Source organism: Hyperolius riggenbachi, chromosome 11 (genome assembly GCF_040937935.1).
Source record: "Hyperolius riggenbachi isolate aHypRig1 chromosome 11, aHypRig1.pri, whole genome shotgun sequence".
Taxonomy (NCBI): domain Eukaryota; kingdom Metazoa; phylum Chordata; class Amphibia; order Anura; family Hyperoliidae; genus Hyperolius; species Hyperolius riggenbachi.
The window spans coordinates 117,704,989-117,722,460 of NC_090656.1; positions in this window are offsets into that span (position 1 = coordinate 117,704,989).

A 17,472-nucleotide genomic window follows, 5' to 3' on the forward strand; every position below is an offset into this window, starting at 1 on the left:
AGGTGCAGACCCCTTAAAGTTCAGCACCAGCTCGCTCATCAACCACCTTGCTGCGAAACATTTCCACCAGCATGAGGAGTTCCAGAGGCTGAAGGCATCTGGTGCTGGCAGTGGCACCACACCCATCACTGCACAGCCTTCAGCAGCAGCAGCAGCAGCAACAGCAGCCACCCGCCCTCCTGCTCCTCCAGCAGCACCAGCAGGAGTGCGGAAACGCACTGCTCCTCCCCCCTCTGCAACTCCTGCCGCCGACACTGAGGCCTGTTCTGGCAGCCAGTCCTCAGTGGCCTCCTCTGCTTTGTCTGCTGATTCCCGTGCCAGCAAAAGGCCACGCCAGAGCCTTTTGAGCGAGTCCTTCCAGGGGGTGGTTAGGGCTCTGCCTCCCAGCAGCCGTCGCGTGCGGCAGCTGAACGGCTTGCTGGCACGGGCCATGTGCTCCCAACTCCTGCCGTACACGCTCGTGCAGGAGGGGAGCGACATTCGTGCGCTGCTTGCTTGCGCAGCCCCAGACTGGCAGCTCCCCAGCAGACACTTCTTCGCCCGCAAGGCCATTCCTGCACTGCACCGCTTTGTGATGGCCAATGTGGAGCGAGGGCTGGAGCACGCGGTTGGTGAAAGGGTCCACGTCACCATGGACTCCTGGAGCAGCCGCTTCGGGACAGGCCGCTACCTGTCCTTCACTGTCCACTGGGTCAGCTTGGTGGAAGGGGGTGAGGATGGGAGAGCAGCAGCGGGCACAGCAGCAGCAGCAACACAGTGGGTGGTGCCACCCCGCAGGGTCGGGGGAACTGCAGCAGGTTCCTCCGATCCTCTGCCATCCTCCAGCACACCTGGCCAAACCCCCCGCCTCAGCAGCAGCGTGAAGGCCCGCCACTGCCAAGCGCTGCTGCACTTGGTCAGCCTTGGGAAGACCAAGCTGACGGCAACCCATGTGTTGGCCAAACTCCAGGAGCAGGAGAGGATTTGGCTGACCCCCAGAGGCCTCAGAGTCGGAGAGGTGGTGGCCGACAATGGGGCCAATCTGGTTGCCGCAATAGACAGGGGAAACCTGACCCACATCCCCTGTCTTGCCCACGTGCTGAACCTGGTGGTGCAGAAGTTCTTGCGCACCTACCAGGGGATGGGCGAACTGCTGGAAACAGCAAGGAACGTTGTGCGTCACTTCCGGCGCTCGGCTGCAGCCTGTGCGAGCCTGGAAGATGTGCAAAAGGAGCTGGAGCTGCCACGCCATCGGCTGATCCTTGACGTTCCGACTCGCTGGAACTCCACCCTGGCGATGTTGGAGCGTCTGGTTGAACAGAAGCACGCTTTCAACCAGTACCTTGCCCAGGCCACTGTTTCCGCCGCTCAGAGAAGGGACAAGACCAGCAACATCCCGTCCATCGTCCCCGATGATGACTGGAGGCACATGCAGCAGGTGTGCTTAGTGCTGGCTCCCTTTCTGCAGGCCACTAACATGGTGAGCAGGGACCATGCTATGGTCTGCGAGTGGGTGCCCCTGGTTTGTCTGCTGAACAGGGCCCTCGATGCTTTGCTGGAACAGGGAGCGGCAGCCTTGGACCAGCAGGAGCGGCAAGAAGCTGCACAGTCCACCTCTGAGGGGGAGGAGGAGGAGGACTTGGTGGAGGTCCCTGACCTTGCTGCTGATGAGGGGGATCAGCACAGCGCAGCTGAGTTGGTGCGGGGGTGGAGAGAGGATGAGGCGGCAGAGGAGGAGGATGAGGAGGACAGCACTGCCGTCGATGTGCCAGCAGACGTGGCCCGCCTCTTCCCAATGGCAGCGCACATGCTGACGTGCCTGCGTAGGGACCCCAGGGTGATCCAGATGAAGCAGAGGGAGGACATCTGGATCAGCATGATGTTGGACCCGCGCCTCAAGGGGAAGTTGAGCCAGTTCCTGCCGCCTGCAGGAGGAGACCCAGCGCAACAAATAAGGAGCTTGCAGCAGGCCCTTGTTGAGCGCTTGGAGGAAGCCTTCCCCCAGCCTTCCACCCCCACTTTCCAGCCAGCACAGAGGCAGCAGCAGGTGCCTGCATCCAGCAGCAAGCACCCCACAGACCTGCTGTCTCTCAGCCACGAGCTCTACAGGACTGTAGAGGCTCCGGCAGCAGTGACGAGAGAGGAGGTGCATGCAGCAGCATCCTCCTCCGGTCACAGCCAGCGCCTGACCCGCATGGTGGCTGACTACATGGGGTCCTACAGCGGGCTTGACAGCGATGCCCCTGTTGATCCCATGGAGTATTGGGTCAAGCGCCTGGAGATCTGGAGCGAGCTGGCGCAGTACGCCCTGGAAGTGCTGTCCTGCCCCCCTTCCAGCGTGCTGTCCGAGCGCTGCTTCAGTGCAGCTGGTGGCGTGGTCACCGAGAAACGCTCACGTCTGTCTCACAAGTCTGTGGACAGACTGACGTTTCTCAAGATGAACCAGGCGTGGGTGGAAGGCGAGTTCCTGGCCCCTGTTGTCGGCGAGAGGGGGACATGAACTGGCTGCCGGAACTTAGAACCATCGTTATTGTGCCTTACCACCCTTTACCACCTCCTGGCTCCTGCTCACTAAGCCAGCCTGGTTCACTTTGACTATTACGTCGCCTGCAGCCACACATTTTACAACTACAGTGGGCTGCTGTGTACTGCCCTTCTGCTGTCTGTCTGTGTTTCCCACTGCCAGGGTACACAGATTTACATTTTGCTGCCACTCTGCCACCAGCTATTACGTCAAAAAATAGCTATATCTGTGTAATTGGTTGTAAAACCAAAACTACAAAACCATAAAAAAAAAAAAAAAAAGGTTTAATTTTTCTGAGGTGCCCGGGTTGAAAACTGTGTTGTCCCAGTTGTGTATTGGACACGATGTGGGCTGCACGACCACTGTCTGGGACCTCCTGTTGTGTTTATTTACAGCCCTGGTATCACCCGCTAGGTACCAGGGCTGTTATTTCACGCTGCCTGCCTGCTGCCACACTCACACTACTCCTCCATTCCTCCTGCTGCTGCTGCTGTCTGTCTGTGTTTCCCACTGCCAGGGTACACAGAATTACATTCTGCTGCCACTCTCCTACCAGCTATTACGTCAAACAATAGCTGCTCACATTACTCCTCCATTCCTCCTGCTGCTGCTGCTGTCGGACTGTGTTTCCCACTGCCAGGGTACACAGAATTACATTCTGCTGCCACTCTGCCACCAGCTATTACGTCAAAAAATAGCTATATATCTGTGTAATTTGTTTTACAAACAAAACCAAAAAACCATAAAAAAAAAAAAGGTTTAATTTTTCAGAGGTGCCCGGGTTGAAAACTGTGTTGTCCCAGTTGTGTATTGGACACGATGTGGGCTGCACGACCGCTGTCTGGGACCTCCTGTTGTGTTTATTTACAGCCCTGGTATCACCCGCTAGGTACCAGGGCTATTATGTCACGCTGCCTGCCTGCTGCCACACTCACACTACTCCTCCATTCCTCCTGCTGCTGCTGCTGTCTGTCTGTGTTTCCCACTGCCAGGGTACACAGAATTACATTCTGCTGCCACTCTGCCACCAGCTATTACGTCAAACAATAGCTGCTCACATTACTCCTCCATTCCTCCTGCTGCTGTCGGTCTGTGTTTCCCACTGCCAGGGTACACAGAATTACATTCTGCTGCCACTCTGCCACCAGCTATTACGTCAAAAAATAGCTATATATCTGTGTAATTTGTTTTACAAACAAAACCAAAAAACCATAAAAAAAAAAAAAAGGTTTAATTTTTCAGAGGTCCCCGGGTTGAAAACTGTGCTGTCCCAGTTGTGTATTGGACACGATGTGGGCTGCACGACCGCTGTCTGGGACCTCCTGCCTGCTGTGTTTATTTACAGCCCTGGTATCACCGCTAGGTACCAGGGCTATTATGTCACGCTGCCTGCCTCATTGACTGCCTGCTGCCACACACTCATCCTCCTCCTCCTGCTGCTGAATTTACCTCCTGCTGTCTGTGTGTTTCCACTGCCAGGGAGCACATACAATGGCGCTTCCAACATGCGTGCGCCACCAGCTATTTGTTACGCTCAAAAATAGCTGCATTTCTTTAAAAAAAAAATTGAAAAGAGAAATAAGTGAAGAAGAAGAAGACGATATAGAAAAAGAAGGAGAAGAAGGAGAAGATGAAGAAGAAGAAGAAGAAGAAGAAGAAGAAGAAGAAGAAGAAGAAGAAGAAGAAGAAGAAGAAGAAGAAGAAGAAGAAGAAGAAGAAGAAGAAGAAGAAGAAGAAGAAGAAGAAGAAGAAGAAGAAGAAGAAGAAGAAGAAGAAGAAGAAGAAGAAGAAGAAGAAGAAGAAGAAGAAGAAGAAGAAGAAGAAGAAGAAGAAGAAGAAGAAGAAGAAGAAGAAGAAGAAGAAGAAGATGAAGAAGAAGAAGATGAAGAAGAAGAAGAAGAAGAAGATGATGATGAAGAAGATGAAGAAGAAGAAGAAGAAGAAGAAGAAGAAGAAGAAGAAGAAGAAGAAGAAGAAGAAGAAGAAGAAGAAGAAGAAGAAGAAGAAGAAGACAATATAGAAGAAGAAGAAGAAGAAGATATAGAAGAAGATATAGAAGAAGAAGATATAGAAGAAGATATAGAAGAAGAAGAAGAAGATATAGAAGATAAAGAAGAAGAAAAAGAAGAAGAAGTATATACAGTACTGAACAAAATTCTGGACACAACTTCTCTTTCCACCTTTTTTTTTTTAAAGGAACATCCCCACATAATCACTTGCTGTTGTTACTTGGAAAAAAAGATGTTTCTTGCATCATTCACCCTCAAAAAATAGTCAGCTCGAATAATGAGCTCGAATACCGACTCGAATAGTGAGCTCGAAGTCCGAGGTCGAATCGAATAGTAAAAATTATTCGACTCGAATATTCGACTGACCTCGAATAATTTACTATTCGAATTCGACCAAACTCGAATTTTAAAAAGGGGTATTTGAGCACCACTGCCTAAGACCTCAAAAGAGGTCTAACAGCGCGTTGGGACACTTAGGGCCGTCCCCCACCTCCTCTGGCTATCGTCTGCCTTTACCTCCGACCAGTTGTCGCATATAAACACATACATCAGCATATATAATCCTCAGGAGGAAGAAAAAGCTGACATAGCATAACACTGTAAAACTTTTATTAAAAGATAAAAACAAATTGCACTCACAATCTGTAGACTCAACGAATAAGCTCAGAGTTTTTTGTCACGGGCTCTCCCCCGTTTAAGTTGGGCTCCTGGCGCCTTTCTGTGTCCTCCCGTGCCGTGGATGGTGCTGTGTGCACACTAGCTTCCCCCACCGCCGTTCAGGACGCCAACCAGACGCTCCACACTCAATCTTTGGCTCTCACTTCCGCGCCTAAGCCCCGCCCAACATGTTTCGTCATAAAGACTCATCAGGAGCTGGGGCTTGGCGCATTCGTGAGAGCTTATGTACCTTCCTCCTCCCCCTATCTGCGCTGTGCGCATCTATCCGCCCTCGTGACCCCATGCGTTCCATACCTCGGTATGATACGCGCTATGCGTCTCACCCAAGCGGCCAATCGTGCGCTTCACATCTCAGCTAGTGTTGGGCGAACACCTAGATGTTCGGGTTCGCGAACGTTCGCCGAACATCGCCGCGATGTTCGGGTGTTCGCGCCGAACTCCGAACATAATGGAAGTCAATGGGGACCCGAACTTTCGTGCTTTGTAAAGCTTCCTTACATGCTACATACCCCAAATTAGCAGGGTATGTGCACCTTGGGAGTGGGTACAAGAGAAAAAAAATATTTGAAAAAGAGCTTATAGTTTTTGAGAAAATTGATTGTAAAGTTTCAAAGGAAAAACTGTCTTTTAAATGTGGAAAATGTCATGTTTCTTTGCACAGGTAACATGCTTTTTGTCGCCATGCAGTCATAAATGTAATACAGAGAAGAGGTTCCAGGAAAAGGAACCGGTAACGCTAACCCAGCAGCAGCGGCACACGTGATGGAACAGGAGCAGGCGCAGGAGGAGAAGGCCATGCTTTTTGAGACACAACAACCCAGGCCTTGCATGAGGACAAGAAGCGTGCGGATAGCATGCTTTTTACCGCCATGCAGTCATAAATGTAATAAAGATAAGAGGTTCAATAAACAGGGACCGGGCGTCAACGCTAACCCAGCAGCAGCAGACGTGATGGAACAGGAGGAGGCGCAGGAGGAGAAGGCCACGCTTTCAGGTGCAACTCAGGCCTTGCATGAGGACAAAAAAATGTGTGCGCAAAGCAATGCAATGAGTAGTTTTCAGGACACAATGGGCTATTCGGAGGAGCTATTCCCACCCCCACAATCTTCTACCTGTGAAAGGTCAATGGAACAGCCACAAATGTTGTGCCCGGATTCACAACCTTTTTCTGTGGAAAATGCACCTCGCACTGAAATGCAAGGCGAGGCCGAGGATGAACATGACGTCAACAACTCAACATGACGCAAAATGGGGGCGGAACAGAAAGCTGCTTTCAATGTTTTGAAGGCCTTAATTGCCTCCGGTGGCCAGTTAGATGCATCATTCATCACACCCAAATCCCAGAGCAATGTGTGCAGGAATTTGAATCTCAGGAGGTGTACCGAGATCATCTGGACAAGTGACCAAGTGACAAGTGACAAAGTGACCAGTGACAAAGTGACAAAATGACAAAGTGACAAAATGACAAAGTGACAAGTGACAAAGTGACAAGTGACAAAATGACAAAGTGACAAGTGACAAAGTGAAAAGTGACAAGTGACAAAAGTGACAAGTGACAAAATGACAAAGTGACAAGTGACAAAGTGAGAAGTGACAAGTGACAAAGTGACAAGTGACAAAATGACAAAGTGACAAGTGACAAAGTGACCAGTGACAAAGTGACAACTGACAAAGTGACAAAATGACAAAGTGACAAAGTGACAAAGTGACCAGTGACAAAGTGACAACTGAGAGGTTGTTCTGGGGAGCTCCACTGCACTCAGTCGCATATGAGGAGAGGTCTCGTCGGGACTGCTGATCCTCCTCAGCTTGCTCAAAGCCTTGAGGGTTCCTGAAGATCCTCTGCTTGGAGTTCGCCGGGGTTCAGCTTGGTGTCGGGGTCGGCGGTGTCCTCCTCACTCCAACGTGGCAGATCTTCTGTTGAAGGAAAAAAAAACAAACATTGTTAAAAGTCCAGTACCGCTTCTGAAGGACTCACCAAGAGATGCAGGAGCGCTTCAATCTAGCGCACCATCGCTCGCTGGGTGATGTCCCTGCCTACGCGCTGGAATTCTACGCTGCACATGCTAGCACGCTTTTGCGCAGTGCCGAGGCGCATTCCAGCAGCTAGTAGCTACCAAGCTTCTGTGGATCTGATTGGGCCACCATGTTGGATCTCTGCCAAGTCCTCCAAAATTTTGAGCAATCCACGTTGCTTGTGACTGAGCAGTGACAACTCTACAGTCAGCATTACAATACCACTGCTGTGTTTACTGAAGAAATCAATGTTGAAGATGGAAACCGCTGGCATGATGCAAGTGGGGGATTCTGAAGATGAAAACGATCAGCGTGATGATACCAACATCAGGCAACCTGCCTCAGGAAACGCTGGTCCCAGCTATGACAAAGAACAGGACGAGGAACAGCTGGAGTTGGAGCAGGAATTGGATGCCCCCACTGCCGAGGGACAGAGCGGTGCACGTTGGACTTCCACAATTTAGCGGGAAAGGACAGCAGAAGAGGAAGAAAGTGATGCTGGTGACGAATATAGTGCATCACAACAATCACAACGCTTACAAGAACATGAAGACAGAGGAGTCTGGCAGGACTCTCTGGCACACATGGCTCAATTCATGCTAGACTGCATTGAACGCGGCCCGTGCATTATTCACTATTCATTATTATTCATTATTCTGGAATCTGGACAACACCAATTACTGGGTTTATACCCAGTTTATACAAACACAATGTTAAAAAACTGATTGAAGAAAGTGTCAGACAGGTCAAAAATGGAACAATTCCAGCAGGCCCTTGAGGATGGAGACTTTAGAGAGGAGATTGACATCCTCCTCCTTCTCTAGCCAGTTGTACGCCGACAGACTGACTTCAGCAAACCCAGGAGGACCAGGAGGGCAGCAAAGAACACAAGCTGCTGCTAGTGCCGAAAAGGGAATGGTATTGGCAGTGTCCTTGGAGTGGGAACATTTTCTGACACCCATGCAGCAGCCCACAGAACAGCAATCGGGCAGTTCCACGTCCTCCAACACCAATCGCCTGGAGAAGATGGTCAAGGTCCAGGACTACATGTCAGATGGCGTAGCTGTGTTGAACAATCCATCTGCAGACAGACGGTGAGTGTGACAGGCAGCACAGAAGGACCATGGCAACTCACTCATAGTACCACAGTTTGATAGTGCTGCCCAAAAAATTATATGGATCCGTGGACCCGGGCACTGCGGGCAGTACTGGGAAGTGGAAACGCAGATTTTAGTACCTAAACACACGATACAACATGTTTTCCGGGGTAGGACTCTGAGGCACATACAGATGGTCCCGATCATCATCCTCATCATACAACTCTTCTCCTGAGTCTGACCCACCCACCACCTCTGCCACCCCAACATCCCCAGACACAGACCCCTCATTGTCCTCAACATTAACTTGGGATGCTGGCCTGAGCCAGACCTCCTTCTCTACATCAGGCCCCATCATCTCCTCAATGGCAGCCCTCATTAATCGTTCTGGCGACGGACCGATGGACACAACATTCTCCTCCGGAGAGGGCTGCTGCTGACCACTGGCTGCTGGGGTGGATGTTATAGCTTGCGTGGGGCGTTGGCTGTTGCTGTTGTTGGGAGTGCTGCTCACAGCGGAGGTCTCTGAGGAACTCATGGTGAGCTCATATAGTGGTTGGCGGTGAGTGGAGTATTACTGATCCCAGCAATATACACACTGACTGGCAGAGTACGCAATGCTATATAGTCTGGCTGAGCGGTGTACACAGAGTGGCAGTACACACAATGCTATATAGTCTGGCTGAGCGGTGTACACAGAGTGGCAGTACACACAATGCTATATAGTCTGGCTGAGCCGTGTACACAGAGTGGCAGTACACACAATGCTATATAGTCTGGCTGAGCCGTGTACACAGAGTGTCAGTAAACAATGCTATATATAGCGTGGCTGAGCGAGGTACACAGTGGCAGTACACACAATGCTATATAGTCTGGCTGAGCGGTGTACACAGAGTGTCAGTAAACAATGGTATATAGTCTGGCTGAGCGGTGTACACAGAGTGGCAGTAAACACAATGCTATATATAGCGTGGCTGAGCGAGGTGCACAGTGGCAGTACACACAATGCTATATAGTCAGGCTAAGCCGTGTACACAGAGTGTCAGAAAACACAATGCTATATATAGCGTGGCTGAGCGAGGTGCACAGTGGCAGTACACACAATGCTATATAGTCTGGCTGAGCCGTGTACACAGAGTGGCAGTAAACACAATGCTATATATAGCGTGGCTGAGAGAGGTACACAGTGGCAGTACACACAATGCTATATAGTCAGGCTAAGCCGTGTACACAGAGTGTCAGAAAACACAATGCTATATATAGCGTGGCTGAGCGAGGTGCACAGTGGCAGTACACACAATGCTATATAGCCAGGCTAAGCCGTGTACACAGAGTGTCAGAAAACACAATGCTATATATAGCGTGGCTGAGCGAGGTACACAGTGGCAGTAAACAATGCTATATATAGTGTGGCTGAGCGAGCGGTGTACTACTGTTCCCAGCAGCGACACACAATGACTGGGTGGGACCCTGGCTAGCGTGGCTGGAGAGCGAACTACCCTGCCTGCCTACCCAAAGCTAAACCCACAGACAAATGGCGGAGATATGACGTGGTTCGGGTATTTATTTACCCGAACCACGTGACCGTTCGGCCAATCAGAGCGCGTTCGGGCCCGAACCACGTGACCCGTTCGGCCAATCACAGCGCTAGCCGAACGTTCGGGGAACGTTCGGCCATGCGCTCTTAGTTCGGCCATGTGGCCGAACGGTTTGGCCGAGCACCGTCAGGTGTTCGGCCGAACTCGAACATCACCCGAACAGGGTGATGTTCTGCAGAACCCGAACAGTGGCGAACACTGTTCGCCCAACACTAATCTCAGCGTGAATCACGCTATGCATACCTGCCATATTGGGGCCATCATGCGCTCCACGCTCCAGCGTGTGTCACGCAATGCGCTCCAGCCTGGCTATTCTGGTTTCTTTATACACTGAGTACTTCGCCCATCTATAAGAACAGGAATTACACTACTCAATAAAAATTAATTAAACCTCCTCAGGACCATCATAGGAGGTACAATCTCCCGCTCCAATCTAATTCCTAATGGGGAAAAATGACTTTACTCCTATTATTTTCAGATAAATCCCCGCAGCCCACTTAAAGGGGAAGTTCTCGTTTACAGATAAGAGGACATTACTTAACAATTACTACATATATAATTGTACAACATATATTTCCCACACCCAGTGTCCTTTTATTCATTGCCTACTATCAGTTCCCATAAAGTATATTCATATTTCATATACCGGAATAGCCAGGCTGGAGCGCATTGCGTGACACACGCTGGAGCGTGGAGCGCATGATGGCCCCAATACGGCAGGTATGCATAGCGTGATTCACGCTGAGATGGGAAGCGCACGATTGGCCGCTTGGGTGAGACGCATAGCGCGTATCATACCGAGGTATGGAACGCATGGGGTCACGAGGGCGGATAGATGCGCACAGCGCAGACAGGGGGAGGAGCAGGGTACATAAGCTCTCACGAATGCGCCAAGCCCCAGCTCCTGATGAGTCTTTATGACGAAACATGTCGGGCGGGGCTTAGGCGCGGAAGTGAGAGCCAAGGATTGAGTGTGGAGCGTCTGGTTGGCGTCCTGAACGGCGGTGGGGGAAGCTAGTGTGCACACAGCACCATCCATGGCACGGGAGGACACAGAAAGGCAGCCAAAGCCCAACTTAAACGGGGAGAGCCCGTGACAAAAAACTCTGAGCCCATTCATTGAGTCTACGGATTGTGAGTGCAATTTGTTTTTATCTTTTAATAAAAGTTTTACAGTGTTATGCTATGTCAGCTTTTTCTTCCTCCTGAGGATTATATATGCTGATGTACGTGTTTATATGCGACAACTGGTCGGAGGTAAAGGCAGACGATAGCCAGAGGAGGTGGGGACGGCCCTAAGTGTCCCAACGCGCTGTTAGACCTCTTTTGAGGTCTTAGGATCTGGTGAGTCTGTTTCCTGGTGGTGTGGTGGTGGATAGTGTGTCACCTGGAGGAAATCGTTGGATTAATATCATACCACTTTCTTACAATCAAGCCGCAGGAATATAACTTTACAGACTGGGGACTTATATTTTACACTATTTTATGAATATTGTGTAGGCGCCACCTTCTTTTAGATATTGTGTATTACATTTATGACTGCATTCCGACAAAAAGCAAATTGCTATCCGCACGCTTCTTGTCCGCATGCAAGGCCTGGGTTGTTGTGTCTCAAAGCGTGGCCTTCTCCTCCTGCGCCACCCTCCTCCTGTTCCATCACGTGTGCTGCTGCTGGGTTAGCGTTACCGGTCCCTTTTCCTGGAACCTCTCATCTGTATTACATTTATGACTGCATGCCGACAAAAAGCATGTTACCTGTGCAAAGAAAACAGACATTTCCCGCATTTAAAAGACAGTTTTCCCTTTGAAACTTTAAAATCGATTTTCTCAAAAACTATAAGTTCTTTTTGCTAAAAATTTTTTCCTCTTGTACCCACTCCCAAGGTGCACATACCCTGTAAATTTGGGGTATGTAGCATGTAAGGAGGCTTTAAAAAACATGAAAGTTCGGGTCTCCATTGACTTCCATTATGTTCGGAGTTCGGCTCGAACACCCGAACATCGCGGCCATGTTCGGCCTGTTCGGCCCGAACCCGAACATCTAGATGTTCGCCCAACACTAGGCAGGAGGCATCTCCTAGAAGTTCTGCATTCCCCAGGAGGGACTTGGAATCCTTCAAAACATCAAACAAGACCTCAGAAGTGTCATTTTCCAAGTTTTCTAAGAAGGATTCTAAAGTATCCATGTTACAGGGCTGATCATTGAATACCTCCTGCAGGCAGGGCAGATGTCTCAGGAATGGTTCCACCATAAGCTGAGACTGAATTTCATCATCAGGACACGGAAGCACAGGAATATCTAGTGAAACGAACTCTGACTTTCTGAGTTTCGTTTCACTGCAGGCAGATTTTTTACAAGGCAAAACTGACTCATCCAGAGTACAGGGTGGAGAGTCAATACTTTCTTCAGAGCAAGAAAGGGACTCACAACTGTCAGTGTGATTGGACATCATATTGTTATTCATGGTACAGGGCAGGCTCAAAGAAACCTTCTCTGGACACAACAAAGATGCTTCAATGTCAGATTCGCAAAACCAAAGCGCTGTCTCACTCTTAGATTCGGCTAACAATGTTGAATCCGGGGAGTCAGAACGCAAACCTTGCGAATCCAAGATCGCTTTAGGTTGTAAAACTGACGCTTCCATAGCGCAAACCTCCCCGATCTGCGGAGCAGACTGTAAGGCGTTCCGGACAGAAACACTGGAGCAACTGTCACCAGGCAACGGGCCCTTACAGGTGTGAACAGGGTGAGACAAAGATTCATTTGCAGAAGAAATAGCGACAACAACAGGAGAAACTTTATTAGACATATTAATTTTACTTCTGATGCTGCATAATTTAGGAATTTTCCCCATAGCAGGATTATAGATGGAAGATCTTAAAGATCTGTTTTTAAATGAGAAGGGATCCCACATAACTTTGAGAAAACTGACACATTCATGTTGATCACAATCTGCAGGAACATCTGAGAAACAGGCATTACATCGCACCGATTCAGACTGCACACAGTCAGGAGAGAATCTTTCAGGATTCGCACAGGAACCAACCACAGTGGTACACCCATTCATTTCAGATCGCACAATGTCTGGACTCACACGCTTTACCCTAGAAAGGCAGGAACAATCATCCAATACCGATGTCTCTTTATTGGAATCAATTGATTGGTGTGTGTGCAACTGATCCAAAATCGTCTGCCACACACACATCACTGGATCCACAAAACATTTGTCACACTCAGCAGAATCTATCAAAGTGTACACGGAATTTAAACAAGCGTTTAGCGTCTCTGTGCTTTCTGCGATATAGAAATCGCAAAACGCCTTCCAATCCATCTCAAATTCCTCAACCAAGGCTCCAATATCCCAGGGAGCAAATGGGGGCCCAAACAACCCGGTATCTAAGCAGCTCCCATAAGGGTTGGGGTCAGGAACATGCATAGACTTTCTTACTCCTTTAATATAGAAAATAATTCTGCCTATTAAAGGATCCACAAAAGCTTTGGATTGGGGTAATAAACCCAGAGACTGAGCAACATCATTGTCAACATTTATAGGGAGTGTTTTATTCAGATGCTTGCGGTTTTTCGTTTTTTTCCTTTTTAGCAACTTTGCATGTCTGCTGTTTAAATGCAAGAGAGGTATCAAGGCAGTTCTCTTGCATCTGCTTAAAACCTGAAGTGGCAACAGAAACATTGAACTGATTAACATACTGAATGGTTTTGCACATTTCAGACTTGACAGAAATAACCTCCTTATTTGTAGTTGCTATGGGCAATGAATTTTGTGGCTGAAAAGCCAAATCAGCAGACTGGCCTGCAAGCACCAACTCATTAACAGATGGTAAAGACTGAGAGGTGTTGCATAAACCAATCTGATCAGCATCTTGCACTGCAGGGAAAAACTCATAGAAATAACATGGCATGGAAGTTCCAAGCTTATGAGAGAAAACATGAGCCAGAAACCTGCGAGGGTTATGTCTCAGATTCTTGTGTCTGGCATACTCATCAGCCCACACAAACAGATCCCCTTGGAAAAGATTGTAAGCAATCTGACCACTCCAAGTGGAAATATTGGTGGCCTGAAATTCAGGATTTGCCAAGAATCTGGAACATTCTGATATAAACTCATCTCTGGTTTCAGAGTCCAGTATCTTAAACCTCTTAAAGATACAGGACCCATATTCAACCAAATCGTACAAATCGGAAATTCCCTCTACACTGGGAACTTCGGTTTGGCTGGTCATACTGTAATGACTGTGGAATCCTCTCCGTGGTCAGCGCACGGGACGTGCGCTGACACTGCCGAAATCCTCCACAAGCGTATAATTTGAGAGAACCCAGCAAAAAGTGCAACGCACCTGTAGAGGGAAATTCCTGTCCGCAGATGGAGCTGTGGAGTGCAGAGGAACAGATCCTCTGCCCTGCCACAGACGCCAGACAGGAATTGCACGAAGGGAAGAACGCAGGGCAAGATAGCCCTTAAAGAGAGAGAGTAAAGCGACAGAGTGTATGTGTGTCCACCAATCTAGTCGCCACTCAGCAACGATGAACACACAACCAAGAAGATCAGGTGAGAAGGCAATCGCAAGAGATGGCGATTGCTAACAGTGACACAAGACAGAATAAGCACAGAGTAGGAATGTATGTGTGCCACCAATCTAGTCGCCAACCTGCGACGGTGGACACACAACAGAAGAAACCAAGTTAGAACGCAATCGCAAGAGAAGCGATTGCGAATGAGAATGAGCACAGGGACAGAATGTATGTGTGTGCACCAATCTAGTCGCCAACCCGCGACGGTGCACACACAACAGCAGATACGAAGTAGGAACGCAATCGCGAGAGAGGCGATTGCCAGAGGTGACACAAGGCTAAAGCAAGACAGGGCACGAGAGTAGCAAAGGCACAGCAAATCATACAATGAGAAAATACGGAAAATAACAAACGCTAACTAAACGCGAACACCGCACTCATTCGCAAAAGCGAACGCGTTTACTGCACGATCTCTGGACGTTAAGCGCAACAGAGACAAGCACGCCTAACTAACCCCCGCCACCCACACACGAAACAGAGGACGCGAGCGCTTGCTTAACGGTTACCTCACCGAGCCTACAGCAAGCGTTCGTAAAAGACAAAACAGACAGACGACCGGGAAACAGGATAGGAAAGATCCACTGCTCTTACCGCCAGAGCGAGTGCGATCCGGGTCAGACAGATGAAACAGAAGGGGCTACCAGTAGCAACCGCTGCACTGATTGACACCCACAGACCGGACGATTACCTATCGACCACCGTTGGCGACAGGACAATCACAGCAGAAAGGCAACACAGACAAAACAGATAAGCAGGCTAACTGCACTAGAGGAGCTGCCTAGTGCAGTCCCCAGAATTACTCTAAGATACCTATAACAATCCAACAGGAAAGGCTGACACTCCAGGAGTGTATCTTACAAACCGTTATGACCAGCAAAGCCTTCTGGTCAGCAGAAGGCTTTTATACTGAAAGCCCTCAAAAGGAGACAGCTGGGCAATTTGCATGTATGCAAATCCCTCAGCAAAGCAACTCTGAAAGTTGCAAGATAAAGCCAGGTCTCTTTTCCAGAGACCTGCATCTCTCAGACATAAGAAATGGTCAAACAGCTGTCTGCCTGTGCAGCCAGCTGATCGGATCATTACACCTTGAAACATGTTTTCCATCACTTTTGTGGCCAATATAATTTTTTCTATTTTTCAAAGTTAGATTCCCCATTGAAGTCTATTGCGGTTCGCAAACTTTTACGCGAACCAAACCTTCCGCGGACATCTCTAATGGTAAATTGACTCTTACCAGGAGGAAAAACAGGTGATTGACAATTAGGCGTATGACTGCACATGGGGTGAATATGTGTAGCAGTGCAGCAAAGGGCTGGGTGAGGAGGTAAACTTCCTGGGAAGTAGAATTCCCCCAAAAAACAGGTCCTCTGCAATCTGGGCATTTTGAAAGCCTTTGCTTCTGACCAAGTTATAATAATCTGTAGCATATGCCAGTAGTGTTTACAGATTACCCAGCAACTCCTAGGAGTGTGTAAGGGGCTACAAATGATCCAAAAGCCCTCTTACTAAAATGCTATGGAAAACAAAAGGTTGCCTTCTGAAAATAGAAGGTATTTGCTATAATTTAGGTTGGAGTGAGCATATGATATCTCCCACGATGCATCACTGCTGAATAAGCAAATTATCCCTTGTTGTCCCTGTAAGCTAGCCACACCTCCAGAACCGCTGGAATGCAATGATGTGTCAGCTTGTAAATTGTTTTTCAGTAGTCTTTGAAATTGATAAATGGCACAGCTCACTGGAAGGCCGACTTCTTGTAGACAACAGATGATCTGGCTCACCCTATGCCCGCTCTTTCCACTGTAGCTTTATCTTCCTCCTCTTCCTCTTATTCTACAGGTGGCCACAAACAAAGGCATACTGTGACATTAGGTCCAGTGAAGAGAAAAGGTGGTGGTCTTATATGATGAGGTGCGTGAATTGAGGGGTAGAAGCAAGGGATCAGTAGAGGTGGGAAAAAGGAGTTAAACCGCAGCACCATTGATGAGAGGGAGCAGAGAGGACAAGAAAAAGTCTTTGTCATTTGGCCATTCTTTCATATCCTGCCTTGTTACAAAAATATTGCTATCTGCTACATCTGTGCTCAGTGTATGAAACAAGGCAAGACAGTTAACAACCTGGGCACTCTATGCATATTTAACCATATAAAGAATCACTACCCTGCTTAGTGGATGGGTTTACTTTGCCCAGACAATGTCCCAGAGTAGCTGTCTATCCCTTTCCTCTTCATATTGCTGTATCTACTCAAAGGAAGAGAAATCAGGGCACCCCCCTCCCCCCACCTCCTTCATGCCTTGTAAAAGTTAAATGAAAAACCTAATAACTTTTTTTTTCTTAAAGAGGCTCCTCCAGGGATTATTGTGATGCTGCTGATTATCTGACAAAAGCAAGGCAGTTAAAACAATTGTTGACATTTACAACAAAATATGTTGCCATTTACTGTGCAACTGTTATAAGTTGCAGAAATAGTCCTTAGTAATAATGGGCCTCAAAAAGCTGTGACAAGGATTTTCTTTTTTCTCATATTGCCTACAAACACATATATAATGGCCGATTTCATCTACTGTACATATTTTACAATTTTTTTTATAGCACAGGGTTCCTCAGAAGGTTGGTGATATTCTCATGCCATTTTCTGCATGTGGCTGCTGCAGAAGCAAAGCACCAGAATGTTCCCCTATCCATTTCAATAGTGTTTGGATTCAAAGTTTTCTGAAGCCAGAACACTAGTCTATGTTAAAAAATGATGGTAACATTGCTGTGCACTGTCAATGTGTGGCAATTTTACAGAAACCTACCTAAATTATGTAGTGCACCTTGTGCAAATAGTGCAACTTGTGTTATGCACACAATGTGCACATTGCTATTATAAAGTAATGTGCATTACCTAGCAATGCTTGTGCTGTGTACATAACTTGCTTAAATACCAATAAAATTGCAATATGCTGCTTGTGTATGCCAATTTGATTGCACTTTTGTG